The following is an 18035-nucleotide window of genomic DNA, read 5'->3' as shown; positions in this document are numbered from 1 at the left end:
CACTTTGGGAGGCCGAGGTGGGCAGATCACGAGGTCAAGAGATCGAGACCATCCTGGACAATATGGTGAAACCCTGTCTCTACTAAAAATACAAAAAAATTTAGCTGGGCATGGTGGTGCGTGCCTGTAGTCCCAGCTTACTCGGGAGGCTGAGTCAGGAGAATCACTTGAACCTGGGAGGTGGAGGTTGCTGTGAGCCGAGATCATGCCACTGCACTCCAGCCTGGCATCAGAGCAAGACTCCGTCTCAAAAGAAAAAAAAAAATTAATTTCGGCCAGGTGCGGTGGCTCACGCTTGTAATCCCAGCACTTTGGGAGGCCTAGGCGGGTGGATCATGAGGTCAGGAGTTCAAGACCAGCCTGGCCAAGATGGTAAAACCCTGTCTCTACTAAAATCCAAAAAAAAAAAAAAAAAAAAAAAGCCGGCCATGGTGGCCGGCACCTGTAATCCCAGCTACTTGGGAGGCTGAGGCAGAGAATTGCTTGAACCTGCGAGGCAGAGGTTGTAGTGAGCCGAGAACTGCCACTGCACTCCAGCCTGGGTGACAGAGTAAGACGCGGTCTCAAAAAAAAAAAAAAAAGAAGACCGGGTGTGCTGTCTCACGCCTGTAATCCCAGCACTTTGGGAGGCCGAGGCGGGTGGATCATGAGGTCAGGAGATCGAGACCATCCTGGCTAACGCGGTGAAACCCTGTCTCTACTAAAAATACAAAAAATTAGCCAGACGTGGTGGTGGGTGCCTGTAGTCCCAGCTGCTCGGGAGGCTGAGGCAGGAGAATGGCGTGAACCCGGGAGGTGGAGCTTGCAGCGAGCCGAGATGGTGCCACTGCACTCCAGCCTGGGCAACAGAGCGAGACTCTGTCTCAAAAAAAAAAAAAAAAAAAGAAAGAAAGAAATTAATTTCTTCCAGGCTGTGGATCACACCTGTAATCCCAGCACATTTGGAGGTTGAGGTGATCAGAGTGCTTGGGCTCAGGAGTTTGAGACCAGCCTGGGCTACATGGTGAAACTCTGTCTCTACAAAAAATTTTAAAAATTAGCCCAGTGTTGTGGCTCACACCTGTGGTCCCAGCTACTTTCAAGGATGAGGTAGGAAGATGACCTGAGCCCCAGAGGTGGAGGTTGCCATGAGCCAAGATTGCACCACTGCACTCCAGCCAGGGCTCAAAAACAAAATAAATAAAATAAGAAAAAATAAAAATAGACTAGGTCTTGCTGGTTGGGATTACAAAGCCAGAGGATTGCTTGAGGCCAGAAGTTCAGAGACCAGCCTGGGCAACATAGCAAGACCTTGTTTCAAAAAAGAGAGAGTTTCGGGTCAGGTGTGTGGCTCACACCTGTAATCCCAACACTGGGAGGCCGAGGCGGTCAGATCACAAGGTCAGGAGATCGAGACCATCCTAGCTAACACAGTGAAACCCCGTCTCTACTAAAAATACAAAAAAAAAAAAAAAAAAAAAAATTACCCGGGCCTGGTGGCAGACTCCTGTAGTCCCAGCTACTCAGGAGGCTGAGGCAGGAGAATCACTTGAAACTGGGAGGCAGAAGTTGCAGTGGGCCGAGATCTTGCCACTGCACTCCAGCCTGGGTGACAGAGCAAGACTCCATCTCAAAAAAAAAAAAAAAAAAAAAGTTTCACTCTGTTGCCTGGGCTGGAGTGCAGTGGCTAATTATAGGCACAATCATAGCTCCAACTCCTGGGCTCAAGCAATCCTCCCACTTCAGCCTCCCCAGCTGGGATTACAGGTGGGTGCCACTGCACCTGGCTAATTAAAGAAAATAATTTTTTGGCTGGGCGAGGTGGCTCACGCCTGTAATCCCAGCAGTTTGGGAGGATGAGTCAGACAGATCACCTGAGGTCAGGAGACCAGCCTGTCCAACATGGTGAAACCCTGTCTCTACTAAAAATACAAAAATTAGCCAGGCGTGGTGGTGTGCGCCTGTAATCCCAGCTACTCAGGAGACAGGAGAATCACTTGAACCCAGGAGGCATAGGTTGCAGTGAGCTAAGATCCTGCCGCTACACTTTAGGCTGGGCAACAGCAAGACTCCATCTCAAAAAAAAAAAAGAATTTTTTTTTTTTTTTTTTTTTTTTTTATGGAGATGAGGTCTTGCTATGTTACCCAGGTTTGCCTCAAACTCCTGGCCTCAAGTGATCCTCCGTCCTCAGCCTCTTAAAGTGTTGGGATTACAGGCATGAGCCACCATGACCAGGCCCTCTACCTTTTTCTAGAGCAGGAACTCATTCATATGGAAAAAACAGCTTTTATGTGAGGAATGGGAATCCTTTTAAATTATCAGACCTAGACATTAAAATGAGACAGCAATCACGTCCCACTACCCCCTTTTGAGCTATGTAGTCATCTCTTTTTTTTTTTTTTTTTTTTGAGGCGGAGTCTCGCTCTGTCGCCCAGGCTGGAGTGCAGTGGCCAGATCTCATCTCACTGCAAGCTCCGCCTCCCGGATTTACGCCATTCTCCTGCCTCAGCCTCCCGAGTAGCTGGGACTACAGGCGCCTGCCACCTCGCCTGGCTAGTTTTTGTATTTTTAGTAGAGACGAGGTTTCACTGTGTTAGCCAGGATGGTCTCGATCTCCTGACCTCGTGATCCGCCCGTCTCGGCCTCCCAAAGTGCTGGGATTACAGGCTTGAGCCACCGCGCCTGGCCTATGTAGTCATCTCTTGAAACTGCTTGCTATCGTCACAAGTAGCCATAAATTAACCTATTAATAATAATGCTGCCCTAAAGACTATATAGGGTGTGGACCCTATAGCTTAACAGTGTATAGCCAAGGCTGGGTGCAGTGGCTTACTCCTGTGATTCTCACACTTTGGCAAGCCAAGGTGAGAGGATGGCTTGAGGCCAGGGGTTTGAGACCAGCCTGGGCAACAGAGAGACCCTCCCCCTTCATCTCTACAAAAAAATATTTAAAATGTGGCCAGGTGTTGTAGCTCACACCTGTAATCCTAGCACTTTGCGAGGCCGAGGCAGGCAGATCACCTGAGGTCAGGAGTTTGAGACCAGTCTGGCCAACATGGTGAAACTCTGTCTCTACTAAAAATACAAAAATTAGCCAGGTATGGTGGTATGCACCTGTAGTCCCAGCTACTTGGGAAGCTGAGACAGGAGAACTGATTGAACCTGGGTGGCGGAGGTTGCACTGAGCTGAGATCACACCACTGCACTCCAGCCTGGATGACAGAGTGACTCGTCTCAAAAATAAAATAAAATTTTAAAAATCAGTGTATAGCAAATCATTAATTGATATTATTTCTGTAAACCAATGAGAATTCCTGACAGACCACTTTGTATCAGACCCTATTGTCTTAAACTTGTAACTTGTAAACTTGTAATTCCTGTTAATTGGAGTGTATATTTAGGACATGAATCTATGCTCCTGGGTTCCACTCCTCAAGTTTAGCCCAAATAAACTCTACTTATATTAATTTTGCCTCAGCTTCTTCCCTAGGTTGACAATATCAAGTCTTGTAATCGAGTAGAAAGGGACATAGGAAAAAAACCTGAAGTATTCTTTCTCTTCTCACATGTCCAACTCCACACTCAGATACCAGCTGGGTGAGGTTTCCTCCCCACACAGCAACCGAGCAATTTGGCCAAGGTAGATTCTCCATGGGACACCGGCTCAATGTCCTCTAATTCAGTCAAATTCTGACACTATCTGCCTGAAGATACTGCCAGATCCCACAGGTTAAGGGCTCAGTCCTATAAGACAGCCCCCACTTGAGATGTCAGTCAAAAGCACAGCCTGTGACCTGTGCTTCTGACAACCCGGGCCTTGGGTTTGATTCATTTGCTAGAGTGCTCACAAAACTCAGGGAAACACTTAGGTTTACCAGTATTTTATAAAGGATATTACAAAGAAGCAAGGCACAGGTATGTACGCGCCTTTAGTCTTAGCTATTCGAGAGGCTGAGGTGGGAGAATCACTTGAGCCCAGGAGTTTGAGGCCAGCCTGGGCAACGTAGTGAGGCTTCATCACTAAATATAAATAGATAAACTAATGATTTTAAAATTATTATTATTATTATTATTTAAGATGGATTCTCACTCTGTTGCCCAGGTTGGAGTAAAGTGGCTCGATCTCAGCTCACTGCAATCTCCACCTCTTGAGTTCAGGTGATTCTTGTGCCTCAGCCTCCCACGTAGCTGGGATTACAGGTGCCTGCCACCATGCCCAGCTAAGTTTTGTATTTATTTATTTATTTATTTATTTTGAGATGGAGTTTCACTCTTGTTGCTCAGGCTAGAGTGCAATGGCACGATCTCGGCTCACCGCACCCTCCGCCTCCCAGGTTCAAGCGATTCTCCTGCCTCAGTCTCCTGAGTAACTGGGATTACAGGCATGCGTCACCACGCCCACCTAATTTTTTGTATTTTTGGTAGAGATGGGGTTTCTTGATGTTGGTCAGGCTGGTCTCGAACTTCTGACCTCAGGTGAGAAGGTCTTGGCCTCCCAAAGTGCTAGGATTACAGGCGTGAGCCACCATGCCCATCTAATTTTTGTATTTTTAGTAGAGACAGGGTTTCACCATTTTGTCCAGGCTGGTCTAGAACTCCTGACCTCAGATGATCTACTTGCCTCGGCCTACCAAAGTGCTGGGTTTATAGCCATGAGCCACTGCATCCAGCATGATTTTTTTTTTTTTTTAAGTTATTACAAAGGATACAGATGAACAGCCATATGGAAGAGATGCACAGGGAAAGGTATGGGGAGGGGCACGGAGCTTCCATGCCCTCTCTGGGGTGCCACCCTCCAGGAATCTCCATGTGTTCAGCTATCTGGAAGGCCCTCCCCTTCAACTCTCTCCTCTGGGTTTTATGGAAGCCTTATTGCAATGACATGATTGATTACATCATTGACTATTGGTCATCAAGTCAACTTTTAGCTCTTCTCCTCTCCCTGGACATTGGAAGGTAGGGCTGAAGGTCACAACTCTCTAATCTGGGCTTGGTCTTTCCTGTGACCAACTCTCATCCAGAAGCTATCTAGGAGCCCTCAGCTGTCAGTCATTCATTATCTCTTATCTCAAAAGATGCTCTTATCTCTCGGGAGATTCTAAGTGTTTTAGGAGCTCTGTGTCAGGAAACAGGGATGAAGACCAACTATAGCCCTCCCTTGGTATATGTGGAGGAGTTGCTCCAGGACCTCTTGAGGATACCAAAACCCCCTAATGCTCAAGTCCCTGATATAAAATGGGTAGTATTTGCTTATGTCAACAAGAGAGTCAAACTCTGTAAACTATCTAAAGAGATTTATTCTGAGCCAAATATGAGTGACCAACGGCTCATGACACATCATCAGGAGATCCTGAGGACATATGCCCAAGGCGGTTGGGGTAGAGCTTGGCTTTATACATTTTAGGGAGACATGAGATATCAATCAATACATGTAAGATGTACATTGGTTTGGTCCCAAAAGGTGGGACAGCTGAAAGTGGGAGCTTCCAAGTAATGGGCAGATTTAAAAGTTTTCTGATTGTCAATTGGTTGAAAGAGTTACTGTCAATAGAAAGGAATGTTTGGGTTAAGATAAGTGGTTTTGGAGACCAAGGTTTTTATCATGTAGATGAAGCTTCCGGGTAGCAGGCTTTACAGATAATAGATTGTAAATGGTACTTATCAGACTTAAAGAGTCTCTTCTATCAGCAATTCCAAAAAGGAGGAAGGTATAATGAGGCATTTCTAGCTCCCCCGTTCCATCATGGCCCAAAACTAGTTTTTCAGGTTAGTGTTGAAATGCTCTTGGCTTAGAGGAGAAGTCCATTCAGATGGTTGTGGGGGGACTTAGAATTTTATTTTTGGTTTATACATATAACCTATGCACATCTTCCAGTATACTTTAAATCATCTCTGGATTATTTATAATACCTAATACAATGTGAATGCTATTTAAATAGTTGTCGTATTGTTTAGGGAATAATGACAAGAAAAAAAAAAAGCACATGAGCCATCTCCAACCCTTTAAATGCGAGGACTTTTTTGCTTATCTGTGGTGGCAGATATCACAAAAATTGTACATGAACCTTTGTTGTTGTTGTTAGCTCGTCAGTTGTGGTTAGCGTATTTTGTGTGTGGCCCAAGGCAATTCTTTTCCCAGTGTGGCCCAGGGAAGCCAAAGGTTGGACATCTGTGGTGTACATGTTCAGTACAGATGCAATTCTTTTTTCTGAATACTTTTTTTTTTTTTTTTTTGAGACAGAGTCTCGCTCTGTCACCCAGGCTGGAATGCAGTGGTGTAATCTCAGCTCACCGCAACCTCCACCTCCTGGGTTCAAGTGATTCTCCTGCCTCAGCCTCCCAAGTAGCTGGGATTACAGGTATAGGTCACTACACCCAGCTAATTTTTGTATTTTTAGTAGAAACAGGGTTTCGTCATGTTGGCTAGGCTGGTCTCGAGCTCCTGACCTTGTAATATGCCTGCCTCAGCCTCCCAAAATGCTGGGATTACAGGCGTGAGCCACTGCACCTGGCCTTTCTGAATATTTTTCTATGCAAGCTTGGTTAAATTCACAGATGAGCAGCCCTTGGATATGGAGGGCTAAGTATTTCACCATGTCACAGAGTATCAGCTCCTGTCATATGGGCATCCATGTGGTCACAGAGTATCAACACAGGGCAGGGGCCATGTGTTTACTTACTCTCACTCTCCTCAGCACTTACCCAAGAGAGGCCACTGATAATACTCATGGGTGCTGCTGCTGCCAAAAGTCAAACTTGCTTCTGACTTTTCTTCCAGGCTCATTTAAGTCTATTACTTAAGCTCACAACTGTTACAGCTGGAGGTCAAAGAAAAGGAGGGCCAGGCATGGTGGCTCACGTCTTTAGTCCTAATACTTTGGGAGGCCAAGGTGAGAGGATGGCTTAAGCCCAGGAGTTTGTGACCAGCCTGGGCAACATAGGGAGACCCCTATATTAATCACCACAACAAAACTTAGTGGGATGTGATGCATGCCTGTAGCCCCAGCTACTTGGGAGGTTGAGGTGGGAGGATTGCTCAAGACTGGGAGGTCAACGTTACAGTGAACTGTGTTGGTGCCACTGCACTTTGGCCTGGGCACCAGAGTGAGATGCTGTCTCAAAACAAAAAACAGAAAACAAAAAAAGTTGGAATGCACTGAGGAATGTTTTCTAGAACCAGTAAAGAAAGTTAGGGTGGGAGGCTGGGCATGGTGGCTTGCTGTGGGAAGTCAGGGACCCCAAACAGAGAGACTGGCTGGAGCCACGGCAGAGGAAAATAAATTGTGAAGTTTTCATTTTAATATGGACATATATCAGTTCCCAAATAATACTTTTATAATTTCTTACACCTGCCTTTACTTCAATCTCTGAACATAAACTGTGAAGATTTCATTTTAATATGGACATTTATCAGTTCCTAAAATTAATACTTTTATAATTTCTTATGCCTGTCTTTACTTTAATCTCTTAATCCTGTTATCTTTGTAAGCTGAGAATGTACGTCACCTCAGGACCGCTATTGTGTTAACTGTACAAACTGATTGTAAAACATGTGTGTTTGAACAATATGATATCAGTGCACCTTGAAAAAGAACAGAATAACAGCGATTTTCAGGGAACAAGGGAAGACAACCATAAGGTCTGACTGCCCACGAGGTTGGGCAGAATAGAGCCATATTTTTCTTCTTGCAGAGAGCCTATAAATGGACTTGCAAGTAGGGAAGATATCACTAAATTCTTTTCCTAGCAAGGAATATTAATAATTAAGACCTTGGAAAAGGAATGCATTCCTGGGAGGAGGTCTATAAATGGACACTCTGGGAGTGTCTGTCTTATGTGATTGAGATAAGGACTGAAATATGCCCTGGTCTCCTGCAGTACCCTCAGGCTTACTAGGATTGGGAAACCCCACCCTGGTAAATTTGAGGTCAGACTGGTTCTCTACTCTCGAACCCTGTTTTCTGTTGTTTAAGATGTTTAGCAAGACAATATAGACAATATGTGCACAGCTGAACATAGACCCTTATCATTAGCTCTGAATTTGCCCTTGTCTTGTTTCCTTGGAAGCATGTGATCTTTGTTCTCCTTTTTGCCCTTTGAAGCATGTGATCTTGTGACCTACTCCCTGTTCTTGCACCCTCTCCCCTTTTGAAATCCTTGCTGGCTTTAAGGCTTAGGTGGGCATCACGGTCCTACCGATATGTGATGTCACCCCCGGAGGCCCAGCTATAAAACTTCTCTCTTTATACTCTTTCTCTTTATTTCTCAGACCATCCAACACTTACGGAAAATAGAAAGAACCTATGTTGAAATATTGGGGGTGGGTTCCTCCAATAGTGGCTCATGCCTGTAATCCCAGCACTTTGGGAGGCCGAGGTGGGTGAATCACTTGAGGTCAGGAGTTTGAGACCAGCCTGACCAATACAGTGAAACTCTGTTTCTACTGAAAATACAAAAAAATTAGCTGGGTGTAGTGGTGTGCACTTGTAATCCCAGCTACTCGGGAGACTGAAGCAGGAAAATTGCTTGAACCTGGGAGGCAGAGGCTATAGTGAGCTGAGATTGTGCCACTGCACTCCAGCCTGGGCAACAGAGCAAGACTCCATATTAAAAAAAAAAAAAAAAAAGGAGGAAAGAAAGATAGGGTGGGGGATACAGGGTCTGAGAAGAGGTTCCATCACACCTTGCTCTACATGACCAACAGGCAGGGAGGGGCAGGGACAGATGTTACTTTAAGTGGGTGGAATTTATGTTGGTAACCTAAACAGGCACAATGGCCCCATCCTTCTGGTATGAAGTGCTTTGTGAGGTTCACAAATTATATTGATGGAAAATTAAGGAGAGCCCCGAGCAGGCACCAGCACCCTCTGGTGTTCATTTCAACACGGCTCTGCTGATCTAGACCAGCTGGGGCAGGGGTGCCAAGAGAGGGCCCCCAGGAATGGTCCCAGGAAGCAGCAAGAGCTGCAAGAGTGAGATGCTTCCAGTTCACTGAATGGAAACTGTAGTGGAGGCCAGGTGTGGTGGCTCACGCCTGTAATTGCAGTATTTTGGAAGGCCAAGGCAGGAGGATTGCTTGAGCCCAGGAGACTGTGAACAGCTTGAGCAACAAGATGAAACCCTGTCTCTACAAAAAATAGAACAATTAGCCAGTTGTGGTGGCATGTGCCTGTAGTCCCAGCTACTCAGGAGGCTGAGGTGGCAGGAATGCTGAAGCTGAGGAGGTTAAGGCTGCAGTGAGCCATGACTGTGCCATTGCACTCCAGCCTGGGCAACAGAGTGAGACTCTGTCTTAAAAAACAAAAGCAAAAAGAAAACTGTAGTGGAGCTGATTTCTGAAGCCTCTCAAGTTAGAAAGGGACTCAGGAGACAGTGGGAGAGAAGTGTCCTGGGGGTGTGTGTGTGTGTGTCTCCATTGCAAATGTTTTTTTTTTTTTTTTTTTTAGATGGTATCTCTCTCTGTCACCCAGGCTAGAGTGCAGTGGCACAATCATTGCTCACTGTAACCTCTGCCTCCTGTGTTCAAGCAATTCTCCTGCCTCAGCCTCCCAGGTCACTGGGATTACAGGCATGTGCCACTATACCTGGCTAATTTTTGTGTTTTTAGTAGATACAGGGTTTCACCATGTTGGCTACACTGGTTTTGAACTCCTAACCTCTGTGAGCCACCATGCCTGGTCTAATGCAAATACTATTTGATGCTGAAGACATTCCCTGCTTCACCACTGGGAATCCTTTCTTGTCTTGTTGTCATGGCCCCAGTGATCTTTCGTGGCTCCTGTTGTTTCTTGTACAATAAGGGATTCTGGGCTTTGTAAACCAAAAATAAAATTCTAAGCCCCTCAACCATCTGAATGGACTCCTCCTCTAGGCCAAGGGCATTCCAAAGTTAACCTGAAAAACTAGTTCAGGCTATGATGGGAAAGGGGAGCTGGATATGCCTTATTATACCCTCATCCCTTTTAAAATTGCTGATAGAATAGACTCAAAGTCTGATAAGAAACATTTACAGGCCAGGCACAGTGGCTCATGCATGTAATCCCAGCACTTTGGGGGGCCAAGATGGGTGGATCACGAGGTCAGGAGTTCAAGATCAGCCCAGCCAACATGGTGAAACCTGCTCTCTACTACAAATACAAAAATTAGCCAAGCATGGTGGCACATGCCTGTAATCCCAGCTACTCAGGAAACTGAGGCAGGAGAATCACTTTAACCCGGGAGGTGGAGATTGCAGTGAGCCAAGATCGCACCACGGCACTCCAGCCTGGGTGACAGAGTGAGACTCTGTCTCAAAAAAAAAAAAAAAGGAAACATTTACAATCTATTCTATCTGAAGCCTGCTACCTGGAGGATGATATGCAGCATCAGAACCTGGGTCTCCACAATCCCTTATCTTAACCAACAGGCTCCCAATACAGATGATTCTACATCTTTAGACAATAACTTAACTCTTTCAACCAATCACCAATCAGAAAATATTTGAATCCACCTATGACTTGGAAGGCTCCCCCCGCCACCATTTTTCCTGTTGTCCTGCCTTTCTAGACCAAACCAATGTACATCTTACATGTATACATTGATGCCTTATGTCTCCCTAAAGTGTATAAAACCAAGTTGTGGCCCAACCACCATGGCCACATGTTCTCAAGATCTCCTGAGGATTGTGTCATGGGCCGCTGGTCCCTCATATTTGGCTCAGAATAAATCTCTTCAGATATTTTTCAGAGTTTGACTCATCGTCGAGAGTGCCTCTTCTCAATTTCCTTCCCCAGATATAAATTCAGCCTTTCTTCAGAAAGCTCTGTTTCCATTCCAGATAGAGTCATGGTATCCCAGTGTTGGAGCTCAGAAACCAATATGGCACTTTGACATGCTGAACTGAAGAAGCCTCAAGGTCTTTCTGACTTCCTTGGCCCCCTATCTCTCAAGCCTCTGTCTCTCCCAAAGCACAGGATGAAGTAGTTCTCTGGAGTTTCCTTATCTCCCTAAAGTCCACATCTGCCAAAGAAGAAAGCAATCACCTCTGGTCCCTTCCGTGCATTCTCATTAATGGAACTTTGACCACAGGATGAAAGACTGAAGTTTGTCAACACACTTGAACAGAATTTGGTCACAAACCATTGTCTTCTCTACAAGGCCAACAGACTTTGTCCTAGGCCATTGTACTGTAAACCAAAAAGTATCTGAGGCAGGTCTCTATCAATTTAGAAGTTTATTTTGCCAAGATTAAGGATATGCCCTGGAGAAAAGAACACAGAATCACAGAAATAGTCTGTGATCTGTGCCTCTCTCCAAAGAAGATTCTGAGGCTTCAGTATTTAAAGGGGAAAAGCAGGCTGGTGGGGATAGAGGGAGGGTGTGGACATTTACATTACAAGAGAAAAGGAGCAGGTAGGGAACAGTCAGTTATAAATTTGTCTCATGCTCAGTAAACTGTCACTTTATATAAGATAAGGTGAATATAGCACAGCTACTTGTGGGCCTGTTTAACTTTATATCAGTAGATGTCTTAGGAACGAAAGGAAAGGCAGCTTCTTGTATGATCCAATTTTCAGCTTAATTTTTTCCTTTTGGCGTTTTGAGTTGGGGTCCCGAGTTTTTATTTTCTTTTGATATTTCTCCCTCCTTTTCTTTTTAAAATCTTGGCCTGGCGCGGTGGCTTATGCCTGTAATCCTAGCACTTTTGGAGGCCAAGGCGGGAGGATTGCCTGAGCCCAGGAGTTCGAGACCAGCCTGGGCAACATGGTGAAACCCCGTCTCTACTAAAACACAAAAGAAATTAGCTAGGTGTGGCGGCGTGCGCCTCTAGTCGCAGCTACTCGGGAGGCTGAGGCAGGAGAATTGCTTGAACCTGGGAGGCGAACATTGCAGTGAGCCGAGATTACACCACTGCACTCTAGCCTGGGCAACAGAGTGAGATCTAACAAACAAACAAACAAACAAACAAGCAAAACTTTCAGAGAAAGCTTTTTTTTTTTTTTTTTTTTTTTTTTTTGAGACAGAATCTCACTCTGTTGCCCAGGCTGGAGTGCAGTGACACGATCCCTCTGACTGCAACCTCCACCTTCCAGGTTCAAGCGATTCTCCTGCCTCAGACTCCCTAATAGCTGGGATTACAGGTGTGTACCACCACACTCAGCTAATTTTTATATTTTTAGTAGAGTTGGGGTTTTGCCATTTTGGCCAGGTTGGTCTCAAACTCCTGACCTCAGGTGATCTGCCTCCCTCAGCCTCCCAGTGTGCTGGGATTACAGGTGTGAGCCACCGAACCAGGCCAAGAGAAAGCTTTTAAGAAGAAAATGAGTCTCAGGTTTTGGGTTTGTTTGATCTGTCATGGTTAGGATGGTTTATTCCTAGACAGACAGGTCCCACGCTGTTAGAAAAGCCCATTTTCAGTAGTTTCTGAAGTCTCACGTCCCACGAAGAAAAAATAGGGAAAGGAAGAAAGAAGGAAAACAGAGGAAAAAAAGGAAGAAATAGCAAACAAAGAAAAAAGAGAGAGCAATCCTGGAAAACTGATACAGGTCGTATTACTCGGAAGTCCATACATCAGTAGGCAGGTATAAAAGTGGTTTATGGGCTGGGCACAGTGGCTCATGCCTGTAATCCCACCACTTTGGGAGACCAAGGATTTCTTATCATTCGAGGCCAGGAGTTCAAGACCAGCCTGGCAAATATGGCAAAACACCATCTCTACTAAAAATACAAAAATTAGCTGGGTGTCGTAGTGCACACCTGTAGTCCAGCTCCTCAGGAGGTTGAGGAGTGAGGATCACTTTAGCCTGGGAGGTGGAGAATGCAGTGAATGGAGGTCATGCCACTGCATTCCGTCCTGGACAACAAAGGGAAACTCCATCTCAAAAAATAAAATAAAATAAAATAAAATAAAAAAGGTTTATGTATATAGACAGGTTTCTCTTATTTTCCTTTGAAATTTAAGTTGTCTAGCTTCAGTTCACAGTGCTTTAAGAAAAGCATAGCTTAATTTTTAGGGATTTCAAATCAGGATAAATGGAGGGGAAAGAAAAAGAAAGAAGAAAAAAGTTGCAAACATCATTTTGGAGACTTGTAGCCAGGAAACATTTCAGGATTCAGTTCAAATTGCAGGACATAATAAAATGGAAAAGCATTGGACAGGGCTAGAATCTAATAACTAGTGTACTATAGTTTATTGTGAAACGTAAGTTTTCTCTCTCCGACTCCTCAATTTTATTAAAGACGAAATCATAGTAGGATCAATTTATTTGTAAAATAAGTTTTAGTCTTATTATAGTTGGCTTGATTATTTACATAAATGCAACAAGAATAATTATTTGCCATATAAGTGCTGTCTCTATTTATTTTTATTTTTTACACAGTCTTATTCTGTTGCCCAGATTGGAGTGCAGTGGCACAATCCAGCAAACTGCAACCTCCACCTCCCAGGTTCAAGCGATTCTCCTGCCTCAGCCCCTCAAGTAGCTCGGATTACAGCTGTGCACCACCATGCTCAGCTAATTTTTGTATTTTCAGTAGAGTCAGGGTTTCACCATTTGGCCAGGGTGGTCTCGAACTCCTGACCTCAGGTGATCCACCTGCCTTGGCCTCCCAAAGTGCTGGGATTATAGGTGTGAACTACTGCATCTGGCCAATTTAATATAACTTTAGATTCTAAATTATATTAGTTTATTTACGAGAATTTATTCCATTGAATTTACCTAGTTAATCAATTTTTTTTTTTTTTAGAGGGAGTTCTGCTCTTGTCGCCCAAACTGGAGTGCAGTGGCGTGATCTTGGATCACTGCTACCTCTACTTCCTGGGTTCAAATGATTCTCCTGCCTCAGCCTCCCAAGTAGCTGGGATTACAGGCACCCACTACCATGTCCTGCTAATTTTTTTTGTGTTTTTGGTAGAGATCTGGTTCCACCGTGTTGGCCAGGGTGGTCTCGAACTCTTGACCTCAGGTGATCTGCCCACCTCAGCCTCCCAAAGTGCTGGGATTACAGGCATGACCCACCACTCCCAGCCTAATTAATTTTTTAAAGATGGTTTCCTAGATAGCTTGTGAAAACTGTGATAGTCATCGTTTATTTTCCTGTTAAAGATTTTTATATCTTATGAATTTCAGATGTTTACCAAAGAAGAACCTTAAGGTTAAACAAATGTTTGTTTTGTTTTATTTTATTTTGCCAATAACTCAGGATTTAGCTTTTTCCATTGAGCCAACCTTATTTATTTAAAAATTACACAAACAGTGATAATTCTCTTTTGGGCTACATTTATAGCTTTATAACCCTCATGCCATATTTTGACAACTTATAATATCTAGCAGAGATAAATATAAAACCACTTGACTAATAAATCTAAACAATAGCATATGTTGACAATTCTGAAGACATTTCTAATTTTATTTTACAAATACTTTTAAAACCAGGTTATTTATTAAAGATTTGTCACATGAACTTAAAAAGTCAATTAGGCTTAAAGTTTCTATTTTTCTATAAAGTGTTTAATTTAAGTAAATTTTACTTAAATTTTACACGCCTGTAATCTCAGCACTTTGGGAGGCGGAGGTGGGTGTATCACCAGAGGTCAGGAGTTTGAGATCAGCCTGGCCAACATGGTGAAACCCTGTCTCTACTAAAAATACAAAATTACCAGGATGTGATGGTGCATGCCTGTAATCCCAGCTGTTTGGGAGGCTGAGACAGGAGAAATACTGGAACCTGGGAGGCGGAGGTTGCAGTGAGCCGAGACTGCGCCATTGCACTCCAGCCTGGACAACAGGAGTGAAACTCTGTCTCAAAAGAAAAAAAAAAAAAAAACCAGCTACATACCGCCCTCACAATTTGCTTGTGGGCTCCAAGACCTTTACCTGAAAACAGTTCTGTTGACTTTCACCCTTTTTTTTGTAAACTTTCTTTTCACCCTTTCTTTTCACCCTTTTTTTGAAACTTTCTTTTCACCCTTTTTTTGTAAACTGATAGCTTATCTTCCCAGGTGCAGAACAGAAAATCATCCCTCTGCTCACTTGAGACAAATGCATATCTGCTTGCTTCCTCTGCTCTATTGTTTATGTAAAAACGCAGATTCACTGAGTCAGACTAAATTGTGTTTTCAGTGGAAGACTTGTCAAGAACTCAAAAGAATGCAACCAGGATGGGCATGGTGGCTTACACCTATAATCCCAGCATTTTGGGAGGCCCAGGTAGGTGGATTGTTTGAGCCCAGGAGTTGGAGACCAGACTGAGCAACATGGCGAAACTACGTTGCTACAAAAAATACAAAAATTAACTGGGTGTGGTGGTGCACACCTGTAGCCCCAATTACTTGGGAGGCTGAGGTCTGAGGATCGCTTGAGCCTTAGAGGTCAGGGCTGCAGTGAGCTGTGATGATGGTGCTACTGCACTCCACTCCAGTCTGGGAGACAAGAGTGAGACCCTGTCTCAAAAAACAAACAGGCTGGGTGTGGTGGCTCATGCCTGTAATCCCAGCAATTTGGGAGGCTGAGGTGGGCGGACCACTTGAGGTCAGGAGTACGAGACCAGCCTGACCAACATGGTGAAACCCCCATCTCTACTAAAAATACAAAAATTAGCTGTGCATAGTGGTGGGCACCTATAATCCCAGCTACTCAGGAGGCTGACGCAGGAGAATTGCTTGAACCTGGGAGGCTAGATTGAGGTACTGCACTCCAGCCTGGGCGACATAGTGAGACTCTGTCTCAAAACAAACAAACAAACAAACCAAAAAATACAACCTTTTGTCTTTTATCTACCTACGACTTAGAAGCTCCTCCTCTCAACTTCTAGTTGTCCTGCCTTTGGGGACCAAACCAATGTATGTCTTACCCATGTTGATTGATGTCTCATGTCTCCCTAAAATATGTAAAACCCAGCTGTACCTCGACTACCTTGGGCACATGTTGACAGGACCCCCAAGGCTGTTTCACAGGCACATCCTTAATCTTGGCAAAATAAACTTTCTAAATTGATTGAGACCTGTTTCAGGTATTTTGGGTTCACATTGATAACCTGTTTCATTACTTTAGGCAATTGTCAGCTTGGTAGCCCTAAATTTGCATAGTAAAGGAACAACTCACATTAAAATCAGATAGTGAAATTTACTTCTCAGAGTACAGAGAGGGAGAAAGAGAATCTGGGTGTGTTAGAGGGAGATTAAAAATGAATACCAAGGCAAACATATGATTATTAAAATCTACCACAAGATTTTATAATTTAGATACTTTTTTTTTTTTTTGAGACAGAGTTTCACCTTGTCGCCCAGGCTGGAGTGCAATGGCATGACCTTGGCTCACTGCAACCTCTGCCTCCTGAGTTCAAGTGATTTTCCTGCCTCACCCTCCTGAGTAGCTGGGATTATAGGCATGCGCCACCACGCCTGGCTAATTTTTTGTATCTTTAGTAGAGATGGGGTTTCACCATGTTGGCCAGGCTGGTCTTGAACTCCTGACCTCGTGATCCACCTGCCTTGGCCTCCCAAAGTGCTGGTGCTGAGATTACAGGTGTGAGCCACTGCATCTGGCCTTTTTTTTTTTTTGAGACGGAGTCTCGCTCTGTCACCTAGGCTGGAGTGAAGTGATGTGATCTTGGCTCACTGCAACCTCCACCTCCCTGGTTCAAGTGATTCTCCTGCCTCAGCCTCCCTAGTAGCTGGGATTACAGGTATGTGCCAACACGCCCAATTAATTTTTGTATTTTTAGTAGAGACATGGTTTCACCATGTTGGCCAGGCTGGTCTTGAATTCCTGAACTCAGGTGATCCATCTGCCTCGGCCTCCCAAATTGTTGAGATTATAGGCATTGAGGCGGGAAATTAAAGAAAGAAAGAAAATAAAATTAAAAGGAGAAAGAAATAAGCTTTCCTGTATTAGGCTGACTTGTCTCAGAGGCAGCAGTGGGCACAGCGCAGACGCAGGGAAAGTCTTGATAATACTATCTAAGAAGCCAGGACACAAAGGACTGTGCTCTGGAGACTCTCCCAGCACTTCCTCAACATAGGGAGAAGAGAAACAAATTTTCCTTTGTTTTATGGTATGAGTTTACAGATTCTTGTTCTCTGTAACTAGTAACTTCAAGTATACTGTTTTATCTAAGAAGTACAGCGAAGGTCATGAGAAGCCTGAGCAGGCCTGAACTACAGCTGTCTGGGCACCATAGTAAAGGTTATGAGGTAAACCAGTGCAAGGCTCTTCAGAGTAAAACCTAGATAACAGACAACTAGGTTGCTAGGCAACGGTCATGTGTAGTCCTGAGTTATGAACCTGTCACAATTTGATTAATTGTTCTGCCTCTGTACCCTTGCTTTCACGCCACTGTAACTGTAAGCCTGCTTCAAGCTAGGCCATCCCTTTTTTTGAAGTGTGTATAAAGGTCAAATGCTGTTTTTGTTCTGGGCCCCATCTTTGGATATTATGTCCGCTGGGTCATCTGAGTGCACTCAATAAAGATTTCCTCCTGTATACACCCCAAGATGTCTCTCTGGTCCTCCTGATCCCGCAACAGCATGAGCCACTGTGCCCCGCCTAGATAGATAATTTTAAATTTAGTCTCTATTAACTGTACCTCTGGGCTCTGGGCAGAGCTCACACTGAATCCTGGGTCTCCAGAAAGAGAGATATGCATGAGAGTAGGTCATGTAATGCTTTCACAGTGCACTTTGTTACAAAGCTATTACATTGTGTTTTAAGTGTTTAAACCACACCCGTTCTTATCTTCAACATGTAAAAGTAGCCCCTGTAGCAATAACTATTTTGGTAAAATAAATAAATAAATAAACAAATAAATAAAAATAAATTAGGTAATGCGATACAAAAGCCAGCAGATTAAGATCTGAGGGGAACTTGTCTGTTTACCCTTTGGGGTTTCATAAGGAAAAACAGGGGCTTCTCCCAAAAAGGAGTCTGGCATCTTCTCTCTTTTCTTTCATTCTTTTTTTTTTTTTTTTTTTGAGATGGAGTCTCCCTCTGTGGCCCAGGCTGGAGTGCAGTGGCCTGATCTCGTCTCACTGCAAGCTCTGCCTCTCAGGTTCACGTCATTCTCTCGCCTCAGTCCT

This window comes from Rhinopithecus roxellana, chromosome 9 (assembly GCF_007565055.1).
Source record: "Rhinopithecus roxellana isolate Shanxi Qingling chromosome 9, ASM756505v1, whole genome shotgun sequence".
NCBI classification, from domain to species: domain Eukaryota; kingdom Metazoa; phylum Chordata; class Mammalia; order Primates; family Cercopithecidae; genus Rhinopithecus; species Rhinopithecus roxellana.
This window is presented reverse-complemented; position numbering follows the sequence as displayed.